At 44.3% G+C, this 21,933-nt stretch overlaps 1 long non-coding RNA gene across 1 annotated transcript; it reads left to right on the top strand.

The window, feature by feature from the left end:
- The first annotated feature begins 832 nt into the window (after nucleotides 1-832).
- Nucleotides 833-15,008, top strand: LOC142741148 (uncharacterized). Its single transcript, XR_012881015.1, has 5 exons — nucleotides 833-913; nucleotides 982-1,092; nucleotides 1,606-1,742; nucleotides 9,578-9,678; nucleotides 14,895-15,008. It is a non-coding gene; the product is annotated as an uncharacterized LOC142741148 (long non-coding RNA).
- Nucleotides 15,009-21,933: the final 6,925 nt, after the last annotated feature.

Raw genomic sequence — 21,933 nt, 5'->3', positions numbered from 1 at the left:
ATGGTCATTTTAAAGTGGGGGGCTGATTTTCAGCCATTTTTTGTCTTTTTGTAAACTTTATTTGGTAGGGGTGCCCAGAGGGGAAAAATATTTCTATTGGAGCCTCGAGCCTGAAAAGGTTAGGAAACTCTGGGCTACATCAATGGAAAAATAAAACCGTTGTGGCTCTTGGAATGAGGCGATTTTTGTTTTAAAGAGTTTTTATTGTACAAATGGAGTAAAACATAAAAAAAAACTATACATATTTGGTATCGCCACAATTGTACCGACCCATAGAATAAAGGAAACTTGCTATTTACATCACATAGTGAACAACGTAAATTGAAAACGCAAAAAACAATTCTGCAATATCTGGGGGTTTTTCAATTCCTTCCCAGAAACAAAAGTTAATACAAGTTAATCAATATATTATATGCTCCCAAAAATGTTGAAATTGAAAAATACAACTTGTCTCGCAAAAAACAAGTCCTCATACAGCTATGTCATAGAAAAATAAAAAAGTTATGACTCTTGGAATGCGACAGTGAAATAAGGAAAAAGTCCTTGATGCCAAAATAGGCAGGTCATTAAGTTGATTCCAAGGTTGGAAAGAGGTAAAGGTTAAATTGAACAAATTCTTTGAAAATATTCATAGCAAAATCCATATTACAAGTGATCCAACACATTATAAGAAGTTAAAGACATCATAGAACAAAGAAAAAAAATTAACTAATTTTAACTGGTAGTTTGGGAAGTTCATGCAACTGGCGACATGAAGTAATAAGAATTAGTCAAGAGTTGGAATATTATATATTGAGCAAACATATAAGTATTTCACATGCTCATTTGTTATCACATTTCCTTTTCTAATGAAGTTTACTTCTCCTTTTTATACCAGAAAATCACACTTACGTCTTCAAGTCTTGGAAAGAAGGTAAGGACAACTTCTCTCTTCTGCATGTTAAACTTATTATAGGAATAACAGTTGATGGCTTTCTGCAGATACCATGTCAGTGACCACTCAGCAGCCTGGATTTGCCCAACCTGGAGTTATGTCTTCTACAGGAGAGTGGAGCACCAACCTGTGTGACTGTTGTGACGACTGTGGCCTCTGTAAGTAGACGTTTTGTGTATGTTTACTATAAGCCATAAAGAACCTGTATGTCTTTTACCATGGTTGTGGCCAGGTTACTTACCAAGCATGAGCAGTATGTTATTATAATGGGTACATTTCCACAGCTTGGAAAATAAATCAAGCCTGCTCAAATTATATGGTGTACTCCCGGGAGTACTATTCTCTCGTAGTCATTTTAAGGATCAAAAAAATCTGCCTCTGCTTTCATTCTTGAATGTATACCTTTATTGCAATCTAATATCCAGGGATTTGAAACTGCTTTGAATATTTGACCTTAGCATTTAGAATTCTTTGTAATATTGCTATATGATTTCTAAGGGATTCAGTTTAGTAGCACAGTTATCTTCCTGTCCCAAATTTTCCCAATGTTCCTCAATTTTAAAAAGGAAATTGTGGCCATCTGTTGCCATTTCTGTTTCTGGCATGTGACTTTCTCTGTGTAGAGGACAATAGCAGAACTTTTTAGGTAACATCTGTTTCTGGAATTACAGGTCTTTTTGGACTATGCTTTCCAGCATGCTTCGGGTGTTATGTAGCTAACAAGTACGGGGAAAACTGTCTTTTGCCCTGTGTTCCAGGAGGATTGACTGCTATGCGCACACACATGCGACTGACCTACGGCATTAGAGTAAGTACTCAGCCTGCTATTAGAGTATGCATGTACAATATTTGAACACAATCCCACAATTAATATTTTGGATATATAAAAAAAACGATATGAAAATTTTCAGTATCTACTTTTTGTGGAGCCTGAGTTAGGTGATCTACCAGGGGGCTAGCGTCAAACACATGTAGCGTGTGGAGGATGCTGCTGTAAGTTTCGCAAAACCCTGTTTCAGATGCCACAGTGCCACCATAGTAGTAATAACAGCCATAGTTGCTCCACAGCCATGCCTTCTTCATACACGATGGTGCTGCTCCTCCTCTCTGCCAGAGTACTCTGCAAATAGTACTAGTCAACATTTTACAGGGAGCCAATCACATGGCTTCTCATCTGTATAGGACGGAGATCTAGTCAGGTTAGGTTGTGTCAGTAAAAATAATTCCGATGCTGACCACAAAAAAAAAAGGAAAAAAACCAGTGTGGTAAGTATGGATGTTACTAAAGCAAAGTTGATAAGATAAAAAAAACAATTTAAAGAGGCTCTGTCCCCACATTATAAGTGCCCTATCTCCTACATAGGCGCTGTAATGTAGGTAACAGCAGTGTTTTTTATTTAGAAAAATGATCTATTTTCACCAAGTTATGAGCGATTTTAGCTTTATGCTAATGACTTTCTTAATGCCCAACTGGGCGTGTTTTTACTTTTGACCAAGTGGGCGTTGTGGAGAGAAGTGTATGACGCTGACCAATCAGCGTCATACACTTCACTCCATTCATCTATTCAGCACATAGTTCTCCTGCGTTGTTCACTATGTGCTGTCACATACACCCACGTTAATGTTACTGAAGTATCTTGACAGTGAATAGACATCACCCCAAGCCTGGACGGGATGTCTATTCACAATCCCGACACTTCGGTAACGTTTGTGTGGGACTTACAGCACATCAAGATCACGTTGTGCTGTCATTTACAGCGTGATCTCGCGAGATTACGCTTGCTGTGCTGTAAGTCACACACAAACGCTACCGAAGTGTCGGGATTGTGCTGAATAAATGAATGGAGAGACGTGTATGACGCTGATTGGTCACTGATTGGTCAGCGTCATACACTTCTCTCCACAACGCCTACTTGGTTAAAAGTAAAAACACACCCAGTTGGGCATTAAGAAAGTCATTAGCATAAAGCTAAAATCCCTCATAAGTTGGTGAAAATAGATCGTTTTTCGAAATAAAAAACACTGCTGTTACCTACATTACAGTGCCGATCTCATTATGTAAGTGATAGGGCACTTATAATGTGGTGAAGGAGCTTCTTTAAGCATATCACCTGTGAGAGGTCCGCCAGAGCGAGAGGCGCTCTTTGTAACTGCTCCCTGGCTAAAAGATGAGGGTCCTGAACAGGGGACCCCTCTTTTATCTAATCTTTTAAGAATTAATAATATAAGGGATCCAATGCATGTATTCAGGAGGAAAAGATTGAACGATTATGCTGGATGTATTGGGTCCAGGTTCAGTATTGAAAATTCATGATGTGCAAAAGCATATATTAGGTGTCAGTGGATGATAAATAGGAAGCAGATAAACACATATATGCCGCATGTTCTTATATAAACACATTCGATAATTAAACCAAACAAAAAAATTTAGAATCTGCAACTGAAGTTAACAAAGCATGTGAACTCTTCATTCAGGCTTGTTTCCTGAGTATGAAGATCCACTGTGCATATTTGCATAAAATAATCCTATCCAAATCTCCCCATCCAGCACTGGATCTGACCTTTTCAATCCCAATGCACTTCAGGCAACTCTCATCCCCATCATGTGTACAGTGTAGATGTGTTGTGCCTCTAGGCCACATTCACACGATTCGTATTATGTGCGGATTTGCTGCACAGATTTTCCTGCAGCACATCCATAGTGTAATACAGTATTAGCAAAGTAAATGAGATTTCAAGTACTCTCATCTACACATTGCGGAATCTTTCCGCACATAAATTTTAAATATTTGAAAATCCGCAGCATGTTAATTTATCTTGCGTTTCGATCTCAGAAATGTATCTGACAAATTTATATAAAAAAAACAAAACACACCAAAATCCACAGCATAATGCCAGGATCACACACACAGTTTTGATGCAGTTTTTGTAGCAGTTTTTTTTTTTAATGTAATGGCCCCATGCACACGAACGTGCTTTTGCGGCCCGAAAATCCACGTGAGAATTCCGGCCCCATCAATTTCTATGGGGCCATGCACACGACGGTGTTTCACGGTCCGCGCATGGCCTAGGAGCCTGGACCGCAGAAAGAACGGGCATGTCTTATTACGGCTGTGTTCTGCGATCCAGGCTCAAAGCAAATAATGGCCGCGGCCATGTGCACGGCCTGCAATTTGCGGGCGGCTCGCGGGTGACACTCCGCACCCCGGCCGACCCGAAAAATCACCGCTGTGCACATGGCTACGGTTGTGTGCATGAGGCCTTAGGAATGAAAGTTATAAAGAAAAGACTGTTACATCTCCTTTCTTTTGTATCCACTTCTGTGTTTGGCTTAAAAGCCTGAGATAAAAACTGCATCAAAACGGTACGTGTGATCCTGACCTAAAAAACAACATCTATTTCCGCTTCAAAATGTACAACCCTTACCTAAAACACATTAAAAAAACGCAGTATTAAATGTGGATTTTACCAAGGGATTACCTGCGATTTTGATCCAGATTTTCCACATCAAATTATGCAACATGTGCGTGTAGCCTAAAGGTATCCATTTCACAAAAAATATTCCCCACATAGTTCAGGGCACGAGTGACCACTACAGATACATAGATAGTCCGCACTGTCTTACACTTGATTCTCTAATTCTAGAATAAAAACCATTCAAGCATTGGTGAAAAAAGATTATTCATGCCTACTGCATGTGTAACAGCCTGTCATGTTCAATCTAAGCCATGGTATGGCCTTATTGTTACTTATTGTTGTGAGCTTTCCACATATGTTACACAATATTTAAGAGACAGTTTGTGGGAATATGTCAAAATTAAGAAAACTGCCAGTTTAACTGCACTAAGCCTTTCTGTACGATGGAATACACAGTTACAAATATTGACTCATTGTGCAGTTCAAAACAGTTCTGACCCATTGAGACATGGACTCCAGAAGACCTCTGTGGTGTCCTGTGGTATCTGGAACCAAGATGTTAGCAGCAGATCCAAGTCCTGTAAGTTGCCAGATGGAGCCTCCATGGATCAGACTAGTTTTTCTAGCACATCCCACAGATGCTCAATTGAATTGAGATGTGTGGAATTTGGAGGCCAAGTGAACACATTGAACCCTTTGTCATGTTCCTCAAACCATTCCTGAACAATTTTGTGAAGTGTAGCATGGTGCTTTCATCCCGCTAGAAGAGGCCATTGCCCAGGAGCGTAGTTAAAGGATCATGGGCCCTGGTGCAAAATGTACAGCTTGGGCCCTCCATCCACTCCTGCAACTTCTCTTCACGGCCTGCCTGTAACTTTCAGCGGCATCACTGGGTCTCTTAGATGATCCATCAATGCAGCACTAGATTCTTAAAAGATCAGAGGCAAAAGTACCAAGACATATGCCCCCTACCCCCCAAAAAAATTATTTATCAGAGACAGCATATATATAAGACTGTGACCCCTATAGCTACGCAACTAGATAGGATTGGATACAGCGGCTCAGCAGACAGTATCACACATGACAGGATTACATACAGTGGCTCAGCAGACAGTATCACAGATGATAGGATTAGATCAGGGGCGTAGCTAAAGGCTCATGGGCCCGGGAGCAAGAATTCAGCTTGGGCCCCCCTACCACTCCCCAACACCACCATCATCAGACCCCTGCGCGCGCCTATGCCCAGACGCCTTGCCCAACAGCCCCCATAGTATAATGCCCCCATACAGTATAATGCCCCATAATGTATAATGCTCCCCATACAGTATAATGCCCCCATATGTGCATAATAGAAAAATAGCATACTTACCTATTCCCGTTTCCACGTCGGGTGGAGGATCCTTCGCCTCCTCTGGTGTAGCTATGAGTGACTCAGCGCAGACAGGTGCGATGATGTCGCTACATCCCGCCTGCCTGCGTCGAGCCGCTCAGGGCACAGTGAATGCTGGATCAAGGAGATTTTGAATGTGCCTCACATTAATAGTAATTAACCCCATCATGTTTCTCAGTCATAATGGGTTAATGTGGGAGGTACATGATGGGGTTAATTACTATTAGGCCGGGTTTACACGAGTGTGCGCAAAAGGCACTTAACAGCTGCGTGTGTCATCAGCGTATGATGCGTGGTTGCGTGATTTTCGCGCAGCCGCCATCATAATGACACTCCGTTTGGATGTTTGCAAACAGAAAAGCACGTGGTGCTTTTTTTCTGTTTTCATTCATCCTTTACAGTGCTGTTGCGCGAATCACGCACGTCCCACGGAAGTGCTTCCGTGTGACATGCGTGGTTTTCACGCACCCATTGACTTCAATGGGTGCGTGATGCGCGAACAGCGTACCAATATAGGACATGTCGTGCGTTTCACGCAGCGGACATACGCTGCATGAAAATCACGCACCTGTCTGCACTGCCCCATAGACTCATATAGGTCCCTGCGACGCGCGTGAAAATCATGCGCGTCGCACGGACGTATAACACACTCGTGTAAATGAGCCCTGAATGTGAGGAACATGGAGGTTAAATTCATCATCGCACCTCGTGCCCCACAATAAGTGATAGAAAGCAGTTTTTATTTTATTTTTTTACAGCGTACACATCATAAATGATGCAAAAAAATTGTTGTGCAGGTTATTACGGCCGCGCCAATACTGAATGTTTATGTTTTATGTATTGAGACTTATTTTAATGTTTATTGTAAAAAAGGTGAATGTGTATTTTTTTTATTTAACATTACTTTGTTTTTACTTTATTTTTAAACTTTAATGTACTGGCATATATCAGATATATGCCAGTACATTAGCCTGTGTACTGATAGTACACAGGCAGTTGTTAGGACATACCTAAGTATGCCCTAACAGGAAATATGGTAAGACAGCCCTGGGGTCCTTCAATGGACCCTGGGCTGTCTGCCCATATATGGTATGGCCCTCGATTGCGTCACAGGAATTCCCTGTGACGCGATCCAAGGGGAATCCCCCCTTCTCATTTTCCCCTGAATGCTGCAGTCCGCTGTGATCGCAGCATTCAGGAGAATAGCGGCGGAGATGAGCGGTTTCTCTGATCTCCGCTGTTATAGAGCGGGACTGCGGCTGTGGCTGTGTAATACAGCCATTGCCCCGCTCCTGACAGGAAGTGCACGCGCGGTCAGCATGAGGTGATGCGGCCGGCGCTACACTAATGAGCGGCGGTTCAGGCACTGAAGACAGAACATGGGGGTGTTTTGTAGCGCGCCCGCCATGTTCTGTCTTCAGTGCCGCAGATCATTAGTGCAGCGCTGGCCGCATCGCATCATCCTGACGGCGCGCACATGTCAGGACTCAGGAGCGGGGCAGTGACTGTATTACACAGCCGCAGCCCCGCTCTCATACATTCATGTGTACTATACTGTATTGTGTTGTATTTTGCAGTTTGCAGTGGAGAGAGGAGGGGGGGCTGTGATTTAACGCCCCCCCCCCCTCTCCACTGCAAACAGCACAATACATTACAAGACAGTACATTACAAGTTACAACACAACACATTACATTCCAGACTGCAGCTTACCTGGAGTCCTCCGCACCGACTCTTCCATTCCACTGTCTGGAAGCCGTGTCACGTGACAACACGGTCACATGGTACACTAAGTGTACCATGTGACTGTAACCAGGAAGTGCCGGCTTCACAGCACAGAAGATTTCTTTAGGAAGCATCCTGTATGGCAACGGGGGCCCGTGGGCCCACCAGGCTTAGGGGCCCGGTCGCAACTGCGACCGCTGCGACCCCTATAGCTACCCCACTGGATTAGATACAGAGTCTCAACAGACAGTAGTACGCACGATAGGTTTAGATACAGTAGCTCAGCAGACAGTATCACACATGATAGGCTTAAAGCCCTTTTACACGGGCCAATTATCGGGCAAACGATCGTTCATAGAACTCTCGTTGACGATAATTGCCCTGTATAAACAGGGCAGCAATCAGCAGATGAACGAGCAAATGCTCTGGGGTTGAGCGATCGTAGTAATGTGCGCTTGTCCCCACACATAGCTCCTTGTGACAGGAGCAAAACGAGCGCAGATCAACGAGTTGTCTCGATGATCGGTGCTCGTTGCACTGGCCAAAATTGGCCCGTGTAAGAGGACTTTTAGATACAGGGCTTCAGCAGACAGTATCACACATGAAAGGCTTAGATACATGGCCCAGCAGACAGTATTACACATGAAAGGCTTAGGCACAGGGCTTCAGCAGACATTATCACACATGATAGCCATAGCTACAGGACTTTAGTAGACAATATCACACACAATAGGCTTAGATACAGGGCCTCAGCAGACAATATTTATATACTTACACTCCTCGGTCCTGAGTCGGGTCCTCTACAGCTCTGGGCACAGCGATGGGTCCTGACGCCGTTCAGGTTTTGAAGTTATGTCTGAACGGTAGGGCTGGGAAATTATGACCTAAATCCAAATCACAATTAATTGAATATGTAACCTCGATTACGATTATTTAGGCCACATCCTTTTTGCGTGCCACACCTCCTATATGCCTGCTACGCCATTCAATTATTATTTATGCCCTGAGCCTACTGTATATAATATACCCCCTAACACTGCCCCACACAGTATAATGCCCCATAGCTGTCCTCCACACAGTATAATGCCCCTATAGTTGCCCTCCACACAGTATAATGCCCTATAGCTGCCCACACAGAATAGAATGCCGCTCATAACTGCCCTCCACACAGTATAATGCCCCATAACTGCCCTCCATGCAGTATAATGCCTCATAACTGCCCTCCACACAGTATAACGCCCCCATAGCTGCCTCTACATAGTATAATGCCCCTATAACTGACTTACACGCAGTATAATGCCCCTATAGCTGTTCTCACACAGTATAATGCCCCTTAACTGCTACCATATATGCACCCCACACAGTATAAAGTCCCCCATATCTGCCCCACGCTGTATAATTCCCCCACAGCTGCCCCCAATAGTGCCTGATAAAAATTATAATATACATAATAATATACATACTCACCTAACCCCGTTCCAATGACGTGTGCAGGAGATCCCTCTGCTCCTTTGGTCTGTGCAGCACAGCACAGACAGCCGCGATGACGTCACTGCCTCACATCCCACGATACATAGTGAATGGTAGAGCAGGGACCGTACGGTCGCCTGCTCTACTATTTGGTTCAACTGTATCTGCCTCCTGAAGATGCAGATACAGTTTAAACCGGGAAAAAATAATTGATAAAACCGAAATTCGCAAGATGACGTTGATTAATTGCGCTGAATTTAGATTTTGATTATTTTTCGATTAATTGCCCAGCCCTACTGAATGGAGTATATTTCAATGTTACAAGCAGTTTAACAAAGTAATGTTGAATTGTCTAAAGCTCGCCATAGACATCAGACTTTTGTCAGTGAAATCTGTAGACAGTTTTATACCAGTGCCTTGATGTCTGCATTGTGGAAAAGAAAGATCGGACTGGTTATATCATATCCAGCCTGATCCTCTGGAAAATAAGTGGCACCCAGTGTGTCAGGCCAGGCATGCATTTTTGTGGATTAGTTGGAAAGGATAATATCGGTTACATAAACAAAGCCTAGTATAATTAAACCAACAATGTATGCCCCATTATCTAACTGGCTAAATAGGAGTGTTACTGTTGCCTTTTCAGGGTACTGTTTGCAATGATAGCCTCTTGATGTGTTTCTGTGGATGGTGTGAGGTGTGTAGAATGGCTCGAGAAATTAAGCATATGCGTCATTGAACTGCAAGGTGAGTCAGAATCTCCATATTTCATTCCTGTGAAGTGAATCTGAATGTCCAACTGATCTATTGCTTAATAACTTGTACCGGAAGTGTGTTGTAAACAGCAACTTTATAATGTCAGCATATGTATGTAAGTGTTCCTATTACAGAACAGTATTTCCCTATTAATTCGGTTACCTCATGAAGACAACTCCTGTCCATATGCCATACAGGTTTTTATAAAGGGGGGTTCCCTGTTCGGGAACTCCCTCCTAGAGCAAAAGCAGGGAGCCACTCAGTGAATAGCCATCCATGTAACATCCATGTAACAGTCTTGAGTCTGCCAGAATGGGAACCGCTCTTACAATGTACCTACAGTTCTGGAGCGGACTCTAGCAGGCCATGTATTACATGGATGACCATTTATCTGAATGGCCATAATGTAATACTACATTTCCCATGCAGTGGAAAAGTCTAGTTAGAGAAGGCTTTCCACAGCAAAATCAGCTGCCAGGAGCCAAAGGCTGCAATATGAGTCCTATGAGAGAACCACTTTAAGACAATGGAGGTTACAGGGGCTGTCCGAGAGTTTAAGGAAAGAAACTAGCTACAGGAAATGTGATAATATAAAAAAACAAATATTACATGATAAATTCCTCGCATGTGCAGCGCTAATGCTCCGGTGAAACCCGCTCATCTTTGTTTACTTTTCAAGTAGCAATGAAGTGCCATTTCCTGCAGCCAATCACTGGCCACAGCAATGATTCAAGCATGCCAGTGATTGGCTGCAGTGGTCCCGTGGACAGTGGCCTTCACTGCAGGAAAAGTAAACAAAGACCAGCGGAGACGGCTAGAGCGGCAGGGGAATTAACACCTTAACGACCGCCCACAGTCTTTTGATGGCAGGCAGTGTAGGTGCTTAGTCTACAGGGACTATGGCTGCTATAGCGCGACGCCACTGAACACTACGGCAGAGCAGGGAGGTATCTCCCCGCTCTGCCATTAAACGGGTTGTTCCTACATAAGACATGTATCCCCTATCCACAGGATAGTGGATACATGTGTGATCGCTGGCAGCGATAGGGAGAACGGGGGACCGAAAGTCCCCTGAAGTTCTCCATCACAAACCTCGGACTTCCGGGGTCTGTGTCGGCAGCTCCGTAGAAATGAATGGAGCGCCGGTCGTGCTTGTGCGCATGCATGTCCAGCGCTCCTTTCATTTTTATTGAGCTGCGCAGACTCCGGAAGTCAGAGGTTAGTCATGGAGAGCTTCGGGGGACTTTCGGTCCCCTGTTCTCCTTATCAGTGCCAGCGATCACACATGTATCCCCTATCCTGTCCCCTACACGAGGGCTGCATTTCAGGATATAGACTGGGAAGAACTAAAGTTAAATAATGGGACAAATGATAAATGGGAGATTTTCAAATCTACTTTGTATAATTATAGTGCAAAATTTATTCCTATAGGTAACAAGTATAAACGACTAAAATTAAACCCCACATGGCTTACACCTTCTGTATAGGGGGAATATGTGACAAAAAAAAGGGCATTTGAAAAAGACAAATCTGAGGGTACAGCTGTAGCCTCTGCAAATTATAAAGATCTGTAAAAAGGTAATAACATCAGCAAAAATACAAAATGAAAGGCAGCTGGCCAAGGTTAGTAAAACAAATCCCAAAAAAGTCTTCAAGTATGTAAATGAAAAAAAGCCAAGGTCTGAACATGTAGGACCCCTAGATAGTGGTAATGGGGAGTTGGTCACAGGGGATCAAGAGAAGGCAGAGTTATTAAATGGGTTCTTTAGCTCTGTATATACAACAGTAGAAAGAGCAGCTGATGTAGCCGATGCAAGTGCTGTTAATACATCAGCTATTCAGTTCATAATGAATTGGATGAATGTAGATATGGTCCAAGCTAAGTTAAATAAAATAAATGTACACAAGGCCCTGGGAACAGATGTGGTGCCTATTTTCAAAAAGATGAGTTGCACAGCGGAAAAAGGTGAGGGATTAACGGCACTCCTCCGAGACTATGCGTGTAGTGGAAAAGTATAGGTTGCCGGCTGCCACCCACTGCGGTCCCTCGGTGCTAAAGCCTTAACCTGATTTGACGAAGGGTCCAGTCGGGTACTGAAACGCATCGTCCCTTGAATTAAAGATCTCCTTAATCAAACTCACCTGGCCGCGTTCCTTGTCCTCCTGAGCCTGGCGCCGATGCCCAATTCTATACTGCACCTTTTTCCTGCTCTTTTTTCTTCCACATTTTCAAAAAGGGCTCTAGGTCTTCCCAGGTAATTATAGACCAGTTAGCTTAACATCCATCGTGGGGAAGATGTTTGAGGGGCTATTGAGGGACTGTATACAGGATTATGTGACAAAAAATTGTATTATAAGTGACAGCCAGCAGGGTTTTACTAAGGACAGAAGTTGTCAAACCAACCTGATTTGTTTTTATGAAGAGGTGAGCAGAAGCCTAGACAGAGGGTCCGCTGTGGATATAGTGTTTTTGGACTTTGCAAAGGCATTTGACACTGTCCCTCATAGACGTCTAATGGGTAAATTAAGGACTATAGGTTTAAAAAGTATAGTTTGTAATTGGATTGGGAATTGGCTCAAGGACCGTATCCAGAGGGTTGTGGTCAATGATTCCTCCTCTGAATGGTCCCCGGTTATAAGTGATGTACCCCAGGGTTCCGTGCTGGGACCACTATTATTCAAATTATTTATTAACCCCTTCCCGCCGCAGCCATTTTTCAGATTTTCATTTTCGTTTTTTCCTCCCCACCTTCCAAAAGCCATAACTTTTTTATTTTTCTGTCAATTAAGTGGTATGAGGGTTTTTTTTGCGAGATAAGCTGTATTTTTTAATTATACCATTTTGGGGTACATGCAACGTTTTGATCACTTTTTATTTAATTTTTTGTGGGAGATGTGGTGACCAAAAAAGAGACATTCTGGCGTTTACATTTTTTTTTTTTATGGCGTACACCGTGTGGGTTAAATAATGATATATTGTAATCGTTTTTACGGATGCGGTGATACCAATTATGTTAATTTATTTATTATTTTACTATGCCCTAGGGGGAAAATGTTTTGTTTTTTTTAACTTTTAATTTTTTTATTTTTTTTACATTAAAAAAAACCTTTAGTTTACTAATTTTAACTTTTTTTTTATTAGTCCCCCTAGGGGACTTCAACCAGCGATAGTTAGATCGCTTGCACTATATACTGCAAAACTAATGTATTGCAGTATATCGTGATTCTGACAGGCCTGGGGCCTGCATTAGGCCCCCAGGCAGCCATAGCAACAATGGGATAATCATGGGGTTAATGATATAGAGGATGGGATTAATAGCACTATTTCTATTTTTGCAGATGACACCAAGCTATGTAATATAGTTCAGTCTATGGAAGATGTTCGTAAATTGCAAGCTGATTTGAACACACAACAAGTGTTTGGGCATCCAGTTGGCAAATGAAGATAAATTTATTTATTGTAGATAAATGTAAAGTTATGCATCTGGGTACCAACAATCTGCATGCATCATATGTTTTAGGGGGTGCTACACTGGGGGCGTCACTTGTTGAGAAGGATCTGGGGGTACTTGTAAGTCATAAACTAAATAACAGCATGCAATGTCAATCAGCTGCTTCAAAGGCCAGCAGGATATTGTCGTGTATTAAAAGAGGCAAGGACTCACGGGACAGGGATGTAATATTACCACTTTACAAAGCATTAGTGAGGCCTCATCTAGAATATGCAGTCCAGTTCTGGGCTCCAGTTCATAGAAAGGATGCCCTGGAGTTGGGAAAAATACAAAGAAGAGCAACAAAGCTAATAAGGGGCATGGATAATCTAAGTTATGAGGAAAGATTAAAAGAACTAAACCTATTTAGCCTTGAAAAAAGACGACTAAGGGGGGACATGATTAACTTATATAAATATATGAATGGCACATACAAAAAATATGGTGAAATCTTGTTCCATGTAAATCCCCCTCAAAAAACAAGGGGGCACTCCCTCCGTCTGGAGAAAAAAAAGGTTCAACCTGCAGAGGCGACAAGCCTTCTTTAGGGCTTATTCAGACGAACGTGATATATGTCTGTGCAACGCGCGTGATTTTCACGCGTCTCGCATGGACCTATGTTAGTCAATGGGGCCGTTCAGACAGTCAGTGATTTTTACGCAGCATGTGTCCGCTGCGTAAAACTCACAACATGTCCTATATTTGTGCGTTTCTCGCGCATCACGCACCCATTGAAGTCAATGGGTGCGTGAAAAACACGCGCAGCACACGGAAGCACTTCCGTGTGATGCGCGTGATTCGCGCAACAGCAGTAAAAACTATGAATGAAAACAGAAAAGCACCACGTGCTTTTCTGTTTACAAACATACAGCGTGTCATAATGACGGTGGCTGCGCGAAAATCACGCAGCCACGCATCATATGCTGCTGACACGCATCATATGCTGCTGACACACGGAGATGTTATGTACCTTTTGCCTGCGCAAAACGCCCCGTTTTTTGCGCGCGCAAGACGCACACGCTCGTGTGAATCCGGCCTTACTATGAGAACTGTGAATCTATGGAATAGTCTACCGCAGGAGCTGGTCACAGCAGGGACAGTAGATGGCTTTAAAAAAGGCTTAGATCATTTCCTAGCAAAAAAAATATTATCTCCTATGTGTAAAAAAATTTCCCTTCCCTTTTCCCATCCCTTGGTTGAACTTGATGGACATGTGTCTTTTTTCAACCGTACTAACGATGTAACTTTTTATGATTAGAATAAGGGTAAAGCTAAGGCTTCTTTAATATCAGGATGATGTGGGTCCCAGAGGTCAGACCCTCACTGATCAGAAAGTGATGGCATCTCCTAGAAGGGTCTATGGAAAGGAGTTGTTAAAGTGAAAAAAAAAACTTAAAGATGTCAAGTAATAATTAAATGCAAAGAAATTGAACTTTATATAAAATACCGTAACCTTCAATGATAAAATACAAGTTAAGCAGTAAAAGCAATTGTCTATTTGGTAAGTATGAACTCCTGCATTGTTTAGATTTAGAGATGAGCTTTTCCATACAATTCAATATGAGAATTGATTCACCTATTGTTTTCCTAAAGCGAATTGCAAATCAATTTGCCCAATGCATCTTAATGATTAATTAAAAAAAAATCTGCAAAATTTTAATTGCAGAATGTGATGTAGACATGTTAAACATTTTTTTATATCTGCATTTTCCATAGGTTGATGCTACGTCGGATGATATCAGAAAGAGCACGCTGCCTATTATTCAGTGTGTTTCTTCACCAAAATGTTATATTTTATCAATAAAGACAAATCTGTTTTACCACATTAAATACTTATTTTTGCTGTGTAATTTTATTCTTTCATATTCAATTTATTCACTATCTACCACTACACTATACTTAGGGGCGTAACTAGGAAAGACTGGGCCCCATAGCAAACTTTTGACTGGGGCCCCCCTCCGCTGGGTATCACACAACCCCCCCTTGTAGATAGTGCCTCACTATAGATTCCACCACACAGCGCCCCTATAGATAGCACCATACACAGCCCCCTGTAGATAACGCCTTACAGCCCCCCTGTAGATAACGTCTTACAGCCCTAAATCCCCCCTGTAGATAATGCCATACAGCCCCCCTGTAGATAACGCCATACAGCCCCCCTGTAGATAACGCCATACAGCCCCCCCTGTAGATAACGCCATACATCCCCCCTGTAGAAAACGTCTTACAGCCCCAAGTCCCCCCTGTAGATAACGCCATACAACCCCCTGTAGATAACGCCATACAGCCCCCCCTGTAGATAACGCCATACAGCCCCCCTGTAGAAAACGTCTTACAGCCCCAAATCCCCCCTGTAGATAACGCCATACAACCCCCTGTAGATAATGCCATACAGACCCCCCCTGTAGATAACGCCATACAGAGTCCCCCCTGTAGATAATGCCATACAGAACCCCCCCTTGTAGATAGGGCCTCACTATAGATTCCACCACACAGCGCCCCTATAGATAGCACCATACACAGCCCCCTGTAGATAACGCCTTACAGCCCCCCTGTAGATAACGTCTTACAGCCCTAAATCCCCCCTGTAGATAACGCCATACAGCCCCCTTGTAGATAACGCCATACAGCCCCCCTGTAGATAACGCCATACAGCCCCCCCTGTAGATAACGCCATACAGCCCCCCCTGTAGATAACGCCATACATCCCCCCTGTAGAAAACTTCTTACAGCCCCAAATCCCCCATGTAGATAACGCCATACAGCCCCCTGTAGATAACGCCATACAGCCCCCTGTAGAATACGTCTTACAGCCCCAAATCCCCCCTGTAGATAACGCCATACAACCCCCTGTAGATAACGCCATACAGCCCCCCCTGTAGATAACGCCATACAGCCCCCCTGTAGAAAACGTCTTACAGCCCCAAATCCCCCCTGTAGATAACGCCATACAGACCCCCCCTGTAGATAACGCCATACAGAACCCCCCCTTGTAGATAGTGCCTCACTATAGATTCCACCACACAGCGCCCCTATAGATAGCACCATACACAGCCCCCTGTAGATAGCACCATACACAGCCCCCTGTAGATAACGCCTTACAGCCCCCCTGTAGATAACGTCTTACAGCCCTAAATCCCCCCTGTAGATAACGCCATACAGCCCCCTGTAGATAACGCCATACAGCCCCCCCTGTAGATAACGCCATACAGCCCCCCTGTAGGTAACGCCATACATCCCCCCTGTAGAAAACGTCTTACAGCCCCAAATCCCCCCTGTAGATAACGCCATGCAACCCCCTGTAGATAACGCCATACAGTCCCCCTGTAGATAACGCCATACAGCCCCCCTGTAGAAAACGTCTTCCAGACCCAAATCCCCCCTGTAGATAACGCCATACAACCCCCTGTAGATAACGCCATACAGACCCCCCCTGTAGATAACGCCATACAGAGTCCCCCCTGTAGATAAAGCCATACAGACCGCCCCCCCTGTAGATAACACCATACAGAACCCTCCCTGTAGATAACGCCATACAGAGTCCCCCCTGTAGATAACGCCATACAGACCCCCCCTGTAGATAATGCCATACAGACCCCCCCTGTAGATAATGCCATACAGACCCCCCTGTAGATAACGCCATACAGACCCCCCTGTAGATAACGCCATACATCCCCCCTGTAGAAAACGTCTTACAGCCCCAAATCCCCCCTGTAGATAACGCCATACAACCCCCTGTAGATAACGCCATACAGCCCCCCCTGTAGATAACGCCATACAGCCCCCCTGTAGAAAACGTCTTACAGCCCCAAATCCCCCCTGTAGATAACGCCATACAACCCCCTGTAGATAACGCCATACAGACCCCCCTGTAGATAACCCCATACATCCCCCCTGTAGAAAATGTCTTACAGCCCCAAATCCCCCCTGTAGATAACGCCATACAACCCCCTGTAGATAACGCCATACAGCCCCCCCTGTAGATAACGCCATACAGCCCCCCTGTAGAAAACGTCTTACAGCCCCAAATCCCCCCTGTACATAACGCCATACAACCCCCTGTAGATAACGCCATACAGACCCCCCCTGTAGATAACGCCATACAGAGTCCCCCCCTGTAGATAACGCCATACAGAACCCCCCCTTGTAGATAGGGCCTCACTATAGATTCCACCACACAGCGCCCCTATAGATAGCACCATACACAGCCCCCTGTAGATAGCACCATACACAGCCCCCTGTAGATAACGCCTTACAGCCCCCCTGTAGATAACGTCTTACAGCCCCAAATCCCCCCTGTAGATAACGCCATACAGCCCCCTGTAGATAACGCCATACAGCCCCCCTGTAGAAAACGTCTTACAGCCCCAAATCCCCCCTGTAGATAACGCCATACAACCCCCTGTAGATAACGCCATACAGCCCCCCCTGTAGATAACGCCATACAGCCCCCCTGTAGAAAACGTCTTACAGCCCCAAATCCCCCCTGTAGATAACGCCATACAGACCCCCCCTGTAGATAACGCCATACAGAACCCCCCCTTGTAGATAGTGCCTCACTATAGATTCCACCACACAGCGCCCCGATAGATAGCACCATACACAGCCCCCTGTAGATAGCACCATACACAGCCCCCTGTAGATAACGCCTTACAGCCCCCCTGTAGATAACGTCTTACAGCCCTAAATCCCCCCTGTAGATAACGCCATACAGCCCCCCTGTAGATAACGCCATACAGCCCCCCCTGTAGATAACGCCATACAGCCGCCCCTGTAGATAACGCCATACATCCCCCCTGTAGAAAACGTCTTACAGCCCCAAATCCCCCTGTAGATAACGCCATGCAACCCCCTGTAGATAACGCCATACAGCCCCCCTGTAGAAAACGCCATACAGCCCCCCTGTAGAAAACGTCTTACAGACCCAAATCCCCCTGTAGATAACGCCATACAGACCCCCCCTGTAGATAACGCCATACAGATGCCCCCTGTAGATATCGCCATACAGACCCCCCCTGTAGATAACGCCATACAGCCGCCTATAGATAACGCCATAAAGACCCCCTTGTAGATAAAGCCATAAAGACCCCCTGTAGATAACGCCATACAGACCCCCCCTGTAGATAACTCCATATAGCCCCCCCCCCAAAAAAAAACGGCCTATAGTTTATCCTACAAAAGAGATAGGGGATACATGCGTGATCGCTGGCAGCGATAAGGAGAACGGGGGACCGAATGTTCTCCATGACAAACCTCGGACTTTAGGCGTCTGCGCAGTTCAATAAAAATGAAAGGAGCGCTGGTCACGCATGCGCACAAGCGTGATGGAGCTGCAGACAGACCCCGGAAGTCCGAGGTTTGTCATGGAGAACTTCGGTCCCCCGTTCTCCTTATCGCTGGGCGTCCCAGCGATCACATATGTATCCCCTATCCTGTGGATAGGGGATGCATGTCTTTTGTAGGAACAACCCCTTCAGTGGCGTCGTGCTGTAGCAGCTGTAGTGGCTGCTAGCGGAGCCTCCGGCCATGGGGGGCCCCCTGCCGGCGGGTGGCACGGGCCCCCTCATGCTGCGGGCCCCGTAGCAGCCGCTACGGCTGCTATAGTGGTAGTTACGCCACTGACTATACCGGATTATTAATGTTAATGAAATTCAGGTAAAGTCAGTCACTAACTGGGGACTTTAGCTTGAGGCCTCATGCACGTGACTCTGCCGTACAGCTCCCTAGTATGGAGCTGGGCAGCCTTGGTTTGCTGCTGTACAGGCCTGTGCTATGTACAGGGATATTCTCACCTAGAATCAATGCTTTTAGGGGGCTTTGTTCCACAATACAGCATCTGATGAAGCATGTCAATTTTTTTTAAGGATATATAAGAAATCCGACAGAAAAAAAACGCTGTATGGAATTGAAGGCATTCCAAGGTAAATTAGAGGCCCCATGCACTTGAATGGAAACCCCAATGCACAGTCCTTCCTGTTTATAAACTGTATGCTGTGACATCACATCATGTGAGCACCACTGCGTCACTCAACGTTTCATGGATGTAATGTTATTGTGTACAGTAACTCGGAAGTCGAAGGACTGACAGGGATAAGCAAAAAGAAAAAAAATGGAAAATATAATGTTGGGCATTGCAACAATCTTGCACACCACACTATTATTCAGCTTATTGTTTACTATATCAACAGTCAGCCTTAATTAAAGGGGCTTTCCATTTGCAGCAACCACATGTCCCTATGTCGTATAGCCATTTCTCATTGTTTCTAAGGCAAGTACCCTATACTCAAATAAATTACATTTAAGTATCCCAAAGGCCATGATCATACACTATGTTGCACAATAAAAGCACAGCTTGGGGACAGTGCGACTACGTCCTAGAGAGATGGTGTGTACTCCCTTGGTACCCTGGCCCTATATTAACAGGGCTGATAAAAAGGGCTTTGGGGGACATATAAGGGCCTGTTCTCATCGGTGTCTGGCTTCCATTTATGGTAATTCAAACGGAAGCTATGGTTTCCGTTTGGCTTTCTGTTAATCGGTTCCTCAGATGGAAAGGTCAAAGGGAACCGATGAATGGAAGCCCAACGCTGATGTGAACACAGCCTTACATGGTCGCACATTGATTTCCATGGTTGACAAGGTTTCCAACAGCAGTGCTTCTGGCAATCAGACATTGTGGAATTCTGACTAGAGAAAGTGGGTTGTCCAAGGAGGTCCAACCGCTTTAAAAAGGATTTATCTAATGCTACAGTTGGGTCTAGAAGTTTTTGGAGGGTGACACCATTTTCATCATGTAGCCTATGTACACCACCAAAAGGAATTTGAAATGTATGACTGAATTGTACATTTTTAGCTCTAATTCAAGGGGTTTAACAAAATAATAGCATTAACTGTTTAGGAATTACAGCGTTTTTTTAGTCCCTTCAATTTTTAATGCTCAAAAGTAATCGGACAATTGACAGTTTCGTGGTCAGGTGGGGCCTGTCGCTCCTTATTTCTTGACAGATGAATGAGATAAAGGGTATTTGTTCATTTAAACACTCATTATGTGGCCAAAGAGGTGTCAATACAAGTGAAGGACGCCATCATTCGGCTGAAAAAAAAACACGAATTATCAGAGAGAAAGAGAAACTTTAAGTGTTCAAATCAACAATTTATGTACAATGGTAGATTCTTAAAAAGAAAAAAGCAGTGGCGAGCTCAAAAAGGCCTGGAAGAGCACGGAAGACAACCAAAGTGGATGATCGCAGAAATATTTCCTTGGTAAAGGAAAACCCCTTAGCCAAGTCGAGAACCCTCTGGAGGAGGCAGGCATATCATTGATAAAGTCTACAATCAAGAGACACCTTCATGAATACAAATACAGAGGGTTTATCTCAAGATGCAAACCACTGGTAACACTCAAAACAGAAAGGCCAGATTATCAAGATTCTTTGGATAGAAAAAAACAAGATGAACTTGTACCAGAATGATGGGAAGAGTATGGAGAAGAATAGAAATGGCTCATGATCCGAAGCATAACACATCATCTGCCACACATGGTGGAGGCAGTGTGATGGCATGGGCATGTACGATTTCCAATGGAACTGGGTCACTCGTGTTTTTTGATAAGCTGAAAGCTGAATGTGGATAGACGTAGCAGGATGAATTCTGAAGTGTATAGAGTCAGACTTTCTACTCAGATTCTGTAAAATCCTGCAAAATTGGCAGGACGGTGCTTCACATTACAGATGAATAATGGCCTAAAATATATAGCGAAAGCAACCGAAGAGCTTCTTTAGGCAAAAAAATGCAAGCAGCAACTGGAGGCAGCTGCAGTAAACACTTGGCACAGCATCCCATTTGTCCAATTACTTTTGAGCCTGTGAAAATGAATGTACTATGTGAAAACTAACTGGAATAATTAAATGGTTAATGCAATATTTTTGTTAAACCCCTTGAATTAAAGGGGTTGACCCACCACAACAACTTATCACCTATCCACAGGATAAGTGATAAGTGTTTGATCGCTGGGGCTCCCACAGCTGGAACCCCACCGATCAAAAGAACAGGGGTCCCAAGCCCCTGTATGAGCAGAGTGTCAGGTCATGCATGCGCGCTGCCGCTTCATCCATTCTCTACGGCACAGCAGATGACAGCCGAGCGCTGTACTCGGCTATCTCCTGAGCGTGCGCCATACTTCCGCTTGACGGCTGGCATGTACAGTTACGTGACATGTCACCAAGGGGTTAAGGCTCAGGAAGCTCTTACGCCCACTTAGCTTCCTGTTAAAGTGAATGTGTCGCTCGAAAAAAAATTTTTTTTTTTAGTTAAACAATTATTTAAGTGATTACACATTGTTTTCATTTTTTCACAAGTCAGGAAATATTATAAATTAGATTCTAATTTATAACATTTCCATGTGCTGGTCACTAGAGGGAGCAGTTCCCAAAATTGTAGCATGGTCAATGTGGTAAAGCAACCTCATTGCTTTATGCTGCAAATTTGGGTTAGACACACTCACTCTAGTGTCCTCACACAATCCCTCCTCCCTTATTCTGGCTAGTGCCAGGAGAAGGAGGGGTTTGAATCTTCAAACCTCCTACACTGTGTGCCGCCATTTTCTGAGCGAATGCACAGTGTAGGATTAGATACAGTGCTAAGCAGACAGTATAACACGAACATACACGAACATAATACACACACCTGCTCCTGCCGCCACTGCCGCCTCCGCTCCTATTCCTTGCGTCTTCGCTTCCTTGAACATATGGCCGGA

Source organism: Rhinoderma darwinii, chromosome 2, assembly GCF_050947455.1.
Source record: "Rhinoderma darwinii isolate aRhiDar2 chromosome 2, aRhiDar2.hap1, whole genome shotgun sequence".
In the NCBI taxonomy this organism is placed as follows: domain Eukaryota; kingdom Metazoa; phylum Chordata; class Amphibia; order Anura; family Rhinodermatidae; genus Rhinoderma; species Rhinoderma darwinii.
The sequence above is the reverse complement of the archived record's forward strand: the minus strand, read 5'-3'. Positions and strand labels throughout refer to the sequence as shown.